The sequence below is a fragment of the Sodiomyces alcalophilus genome (genome assembly GCF_042370955.1).
Source record: "Sodiomyces alcalophilus JCM 7366 unplaced genomic scaffold ACRALscaffold_6, whole genome shotgun sequence".
NCBI lineage: Eukaryota > Fungi > Ascomycota > Sordariomycetes > Glomerellales > Plectosphaerellaceae > Sodiomyces > Sodiomyces alcalophilus.
The window spans coordinates 4519548-4526950 of record NW_027263537.1 but is presented as its reverse complement, the minus strand read 5'-3'; the positions used below and the strand labels follow the sequence as shown (position 1 = coordinate 4526950).

General features: G+C 32.4%; 1 non-coding gene across 1 annotated transcript; it reads right to left on the bottom strand.

The window, feature by feature from the left end:
- Positions 1-461: 461 nt before the first annotated feature.
- ACRALDRAFT_t215 lies at positions 462-535 on the bottom strand. Its single transcript has one exon. It is a non-coding gene; the product is annotated as a tRNA-OTHER (tRNA).
- Positions 536-7403: the final 6868 nt, after the last annotated feature.

The window sequence follows — 7403 nt, the reverse complement described above, 5'->3', positions numbered from 1 at the left end:
TCGATTAACGGCGCGCGCGTGATTATCTCGGTTTAGTTTATGCGCCTTCTATATGCCCTAGAGCTAACCCTACGGGCCTATTACGGGCGACTTATATATACGCTTCCTAGGGTTTAAAGCTCCTAAGCTTCCCTGTTCTATAGCTATAGGTGGAGCTAACGCGGGCTATATGCCCACGCAGAACGCTTACGTAATAGCGTAAGAGGCTACCTCCGTATTATAGAAGAGACGCCGCGTATTTTACTTACGCGCTTAGGGATAGCGCGGTACCGTCTTCTCGTTTTCTATAGTAGGGCGACTAACTCCCCCGTGGTACCTATTATCGACTAGCGAAGCTGGGCGGAAGGTGGGTCTAACGGGCCCCCTGTTTAACCCTTATCGTATATGCTAAGGCAGATAAGGGCCCCCTAGAATAGGATCCGAGTAGCGTAAAAAAAGGAACGGGTTCCCTTTTTTACGTGCGCCTCTAGCCGGATTCGAACCGACCCGGTCCTCTGACCGTGTGCTAGGTGTACCACCACTATACTATAGAGGCAAATAAATATAATAAATACAAAGAAACAGCTATAAAAGGGTTCTATACTAAAAAAAAACAGTCAGGAGACTCAACTAGAGTAAAGAGGTTTCAGAGGTTCAAAGAACAGGCTTTAAAGAAATTAAATAAACAAAGAAAGGGGTTAGTTAAACCTTAATAAAGAAATAATATAACAAAGAAACCTTAACCTCTTTAACCTTAAGAAGAGCTTTATAAACAAAAAGACCGTAATAACTGTTAAAGGACTACCTTTATAACTAAAAACATAACGCTATAGTATAACAGGATAGGTTATATTAACCCTATTACCTTAAAAAGTCTTTATACTAATACTCTTAAAAAAGATTATAATATAACCAATAAAGAGTTAACTAAAATACAGAGCTATAATACCTATAAAAGAAGTAAGTCTATTATACTTACGAATAAAGATTCGGTGAATAAATACAAAGACTTTTCCTATTTAGAAAAGGTTTATATAGATCTTTACGGACCGATCGAACCTCTTTCTTATAATAAAAAGCGTTGGATTTTGTTTATACTAGACCGTTCCACCCGGTTTCTATGGGCACAACTGCTCTCAGACAAGTCTAAAACGACGGTAAATACAGCTATAAAAGAGTGGAAAGCTCAGGTGGAAAATAATAATAATAATAAATATCACTTCTTTATTAAAGAAGTAGATACAGACGGTAGAAAAGAATTCAATAACGCCTCTTTTTAACGCCTCTTTTTAACGCCTCTTTATAGGTATAAAGCATAATATAAAGCCACCGTACACTTATAAAGCTCAAGGCTCTATTAAACGAGTTATAAGAACTATAATAGAAAAGTTTCGAGCTCTTCTCTTCCACTCAGGGCTGCCTCGATACCTTTAGGGTGAAGCTATTCTCTCAGCTATTTATATATATAACAGATCGCCCAATTCAGCTCTTAAATATAAGAGTCCCTTTAAGCTTTTATAAGGTCAGAAACCTACTATTAATAATATACGGGTTTAGGGTTCTATTATTTATTATAAAAACAACGACCCGAATATAAAGAAACTAGATATAAGAGCACTTCGAGGTGCTTTAATAGGTTTTAATAACTATAACTATAAGGTTTATAACCCAGTAACTAAAAAGACTGGTTGGTTTCGAGACGTTTATATCTTAGAGAATCAGTTTCTTTACTCTTCTTTAGATAATTATAATAATAACTATACGCCTAGAAACTATAATAACCTCCCTCCTTATATTAATACTTAGGCATATAATAATCAGGTTTCTAACCGCGGGCCTTATTAACCCGTTAAGTATAATAAAGGAATCACTTTTAGTAAAAATACCGGTTAATTTTTATAAAATATTCCTTCGCGCGTTTCGAAACGTTCTATTAAGTCTATTTAACCTAAAGAAGAGAATAATAATAATAGACGTAAGAGTCTTCGTCTACGGGCAGCGGGCTATAAAGTTCCAGCTATTAATAATAATAATAATAATAATAATAATAATAATAATATTAACCATAGCCCGGCTAATAATAATAGTAGCCAGAGTACCAGGCTAGAAGTCTAAATACCTTCAGAAGCATCAAAACCGGACTATAAGGATTTAATATCCTATAATAATAGTGCGCACTTGCTATATCATATAAAAGATACAATACTTAGAAACCTATAGTTTCAAGAAAATTCCCCATTTCTTTTAACTATAAATTCGATTAACGAACCAGCTACATATTAACAGGCTATAAACTGCCTAGATAAAAATAAATAGATAGACGCGATAGTAGCAGAAATATCAGAACTCGAAAAGAGAAAGACCTGGGACTTAATAAGTATAAGAAATATGCCTAATAATTATAATAAAATAAAAAAAGACTACCACGTACTAGGAGGTCGTTAGGTCTTTAGAATCAAATATAATAGCTCTGGCGAAGCTATTTAATATAAGGCTCGGTGGGTTATTCAGGGGTTTAATCAGGTTCTAGGTCTTAATTATCTAAAAACCTTTTTAACTACCTGCCGGCCAGAAAGCTATAAACTAGCTTTAATACTAGGCGTATCACGCGGCTAGAAATTCAGGCAGTTCGACGTTAAAAACGCGTTCGTTCATGCTGATATAGATACCCTGATATACGCTATATAACCCATAGGCTTCGAGAGAGAAGATAGCTTAGAAAATAATAAAAATAATAATTATATAACACTCTATAAGCTTAATAAAGCTTTGTACGGGTTAAAACAAAGTCCTAGACTCTAGTATAATTACCTGGTTAAGATATTAACTAAACTAGGTTACCGGGTCTCTGAATATAATAACGGACTTTTTACCTTTTATAAATATAATAAAATTAAAAGAATAGAAGAACGAGCTATTCTTTTATGCCACGTTAACGATATAGTGGCTCTAAGCCCTTCTAAAGATACTTTAGACTACTTCTTTGAGGAAATATCTAAAGATACTACACTTAAAGACTTAGGTAAAATAAATACCTTTCTAGGCTATATAATAAATATAAATACAGATAATAAGACTCTTTCTATAAGTCAGTTACCTTATACTAATAAAATACTTAAAAGGTATAATAAACGAAGTCTAAAAAGGGTTAATACCCCTTATATACACAAGAAGGTCCTAGTACTAAATCCTGAATAAGTATTAACTAATAATATAAATAAATACTAACAGGAAATCGGGGCTTTATTATATCTAGCCTTATATTCAAGACCAGATATAACTTACGCAGTTAACTAGTGTTCTCGCTATATAAGTAATCCTTTATAAGACCACTTTACAACGTTAAATTGAATCTAGGCTTATATAAATATATATCCTAATATCAGTCTTTTATATAACTATAATAAAGAAGACCTTGGTATTTACGGTTATTCTGATGCCAGCTTTTTAGATATAATCGAGGATAGAACTTCGACTTTAGGGTATATTTACTACGTGGGAGTAAATAACCCCGTTAGTTAGACCTTAACTAAACAAAAAGTCGTTGCTTTATTAATAACAGAGGCCGAATATATAGCTCTCACAGAAGCTTCTAAAGAAGCAATCTATCTTTATAATCTATATAAAGATATACTACAGAATCTAGGTCTAGATTCTAATACAAGAGGCAATAATAATAATAATAACAATAATAATAATAATAACAATAATAATAATAATAATAATAATAATAATAATAATAATAATAATAATAATAATAATAATAATAATAATAATAATAATAATAATAATAATAATAATAATAATAATAATACTCTCGAGATTCCTACTATCTTAATAGATAGTAAGAGTGCAAAGAAGCTCGCCGAAAACCCTGAATTTCATAAACGGGTAAAGCACATCGACAGGCAGTATCACTACTACAGGCAACAGCTACAAAATAATCAAATAAAAATCGTATATATAAATACGAAATTTAATATAGCTAATATAATAACTAAAGGTTTAGCAAAAGAGACTCATAATACTCTTTACGGTTATATAAACCTAGGTCACAAGGACAATACGTTACCTGAGTATGATATACCGCCTTATAATAATATTAAAGAATTAAAATACTAGGTTTTAATACTTAGTATTCTTAGTTCTTTACAAGGGGATATAACTAGGTTTTTTACCTTCGGGTTTTCCTAGATATCAAAGGTTTTTCTGAATTTTCCTTTGCATAATATACTATAACAATAACAAGGGTTTTTGAATTTTCCCTTAAATTAAAAACAAGAGGTTTTTTAAATTTTTCCTCTATATATTCTAGTCTTAGATAGACTAGGATTACTACGCCATAACATAATTATAACTATAATATAACTAAGCTGCACTTATTATATAAGAGTCAGCTTACGGGGGGGTGTTAATATTATACTTATAATAAGTAATAATCCTATAAATATACTAGGTATCGTAAATACGATATCTTGGTTATTACTTAAGCAAATAACGCGGCGTGATAACCGTCGCGTAGGCTGTTGACGTAATAGTCGCCACCCAATCTTTCAGGGTCTTTTGCCAGCCCCGGATCCAGGAAGAAATCCCAGAAGTCAGTTCTTTACACATAACTACGCGTTTACGTAACAAGCAGTAATCCTACGGATCTACGAATTCAACAGCTTTTGCTTGATATTCCTCTCTTCCGCGCGTACAACCTACTACTCGTAGCCTAATTTATTAAAAATTATTATTATTATTAGTATTATTATTATTATTATTAATAGCTGGAACTTTATAACCCGCTGCTCGTAGACGAAGACTCTTATGTCTGTTATTATTATTCTCTTCTTTAGGTTGAATAGACTTAATAGAACGTTTCGAAACGCGCGAAGGAATATTTTATAAAAATTAACCGGTATTTTTACTAAAAGTGATTCCTTTATTATACTTAACGGGTTAATAAGGCCCGCGGTTAGAAACCTGATTATATGCCTGAGTATTAATATAAGGAGGGAGGTTATTATTGTTTTTAGGCGTATAGTTATTGGTATAGTTATCTAAAGAAGAGTGAAGAAACTGATTTTCTAAGATATAAACGTCTCGAAACCAACTAGTCTTTCCAGTTACTGGGTTATAAACCTTATAGTTATAGTCGTTGAAACCTATTAAAGCACCTCGAAGTGCTTTTATATCTAGTTTCTTTATATTCGGGTCGTTGCTTTTATAATAAATAATAGAACTCTAAACCCGTATATTATTAATATTAGGTTTCTGACCTTATAAAAGCTTATAGGGACTCTTATATTTAAGAGCTGAATTGGGCGATCTGTTATATATATAAATAGCTGAGAGAATAGCTTCACCCTAAAGGTATCGAGGCAGCCCTGAGTGGAAGAGAAGAGCTCGAAACTTTTCTATTATAGTTCTTATAACTCGTTTAATAGAGCCTTGAGCTTTATGAGTGTATGGTGGCTTTATATTATGCTTTATACCTGTAAAGAGGCGTTGAAAAGAACCGCTATTAAATTCTTTTCCACTGTCTATATCTACTTCTTTAATAAAGAAGTGATATTTATTATTATTATTATTATTATTATTTTCTACCTGTACTTTCCACTGTTTTATAGCTGTAACTACCGTCGTTTCAGACTTGTCTGAGAGTAGTTATGCCTATAGGAACCGGGTGGAACGGTCTAGTATAAACAAAATCTAACGCTTTTTATTATAAGAAAGAGGTTCGATCGGTCCGTAAAGATCTATATAAACCTTTTCTAAATAGGAAAAGTCTTTGTATTTATTAACTGAATCTTTATTCGTAAGTGTAATAGACTTGCTTTTCTTATAGGCATTATAGCTCTGTATTTTAGTTAACTCTTCGTTGGTTATATTATAATCTGTTGAAAGAGTATTAGTATAAAGACTTTTTAAGGTAATAGGGTTAATATAACCTATCCTGTTATGCTATAGCGTTACGTGTTTAGTTATAGAAGTAGTCCTTCGACGCTTATTACGGTCTCTTTGTTTATAAAGCTCTTCTTGAGGTTAAAGAGGTTAAGGTTTCTTTGTTATATTATTTCTTTGTTAGGGTTTAACTAACTCCTTTCTTTATTTATTTAGTTTCTTTAAAACCCGTTCTTTGAACCTTTCAAACCTCTTTATTCTAGTTGAGTCTCCTAGCTGTTTCTTTGGTATAAAACCCTTTTGTAGCTGTTTCTTTGTATGTATTGTATTTATTTTTAGAGACTTAGCTCCCCCGTACGATAGTGCCCGTGCTATAGCCTAGTATAGCCCGTTATAAAGCAGAGCCATTATATAAAGAAAGAGGGGCTCTTTATTATTAAATAATAAAAGCGTTTTGTTTCTAGTAAGACCGCGAGCTTTACTATTAAGACGAGAGAGACTAATAATATTCGTGCCTATTTCCGGTATATAAAGACACTCTTTTAAAAGCAGAAGCTTTCTAGTATCCCGGAATTTCATTACGTAGTCTCCTTTACCTTACATTTTTATTTCTTTGGCCTAACCCTAACAAACGGTTCTTTCTTTTATATTATAAGTAGAAAAGAGTCTTTTATTTATTATTATATACGCCGTAGCCCCGCTATTAACATAGAAATTCAGATTAAGCTTAATACTGTTTTCTGCTTATATTTTATAAATCTTTTCCACTAACTAGTTAATATTAAGGTTAGTATTGTTATTATTGTTATTATTATTATTAGTTATAGAACTGCATTATGGCTTCCAGAGAGAGATTGCTTGGGGAAACCTTTTTATCTTTTATAAAGCTATTTTTAAGCAGCAGAACGATATTTTTAATTATTTATTTAAGTTAGAATTAACTAAGTTATTTAACGATTTGTTTTTATTATTTTTATTTGTTTTCCTTTATTCCTTTTTCTTTATTACGTTATCGATAAAGGATAGAAATAAGGAATACCGAGCTAAAGGTATGATTCTGATTAGCCTAGCTTTAAAAAGTGGGTCTAAAAGTGGGTCTAAACGGTAAAGCTATTTAGAGATCTCGTGGTAGAAAAGTAATGCTTGTACTAAGCGAATAACAGGATTTCTATGGGCGGACTTTTTGCTAAAAGCTTATATACCACGTTACGATATCCTGTTATTATAGGCAGCATGGTAAGTTAAGTGGCTTAATTATTATAGCTATTATTCGTGGAGCAGTCATAAGAGCTTTAAAGAGCTACTGCGTTTAATCCATGTATTCGTTGTTTTTCTTCTTTTTTAAAAAAGCCCTTCGTAAGATAAAGGAATAGTATATCCGATCGTGATAAAGAGTCTTATTCCGATCGTATGGTTCTTCCCGGTCAGGAAGAGCTTAGCATAGCTCTTAGTAACCGTATTAGGAAGAATAAAAAGCTTTAAACCGTGGTATCGGTACGAACGGTTCGATTCGATTAACTGTCTTTAGGAGATAA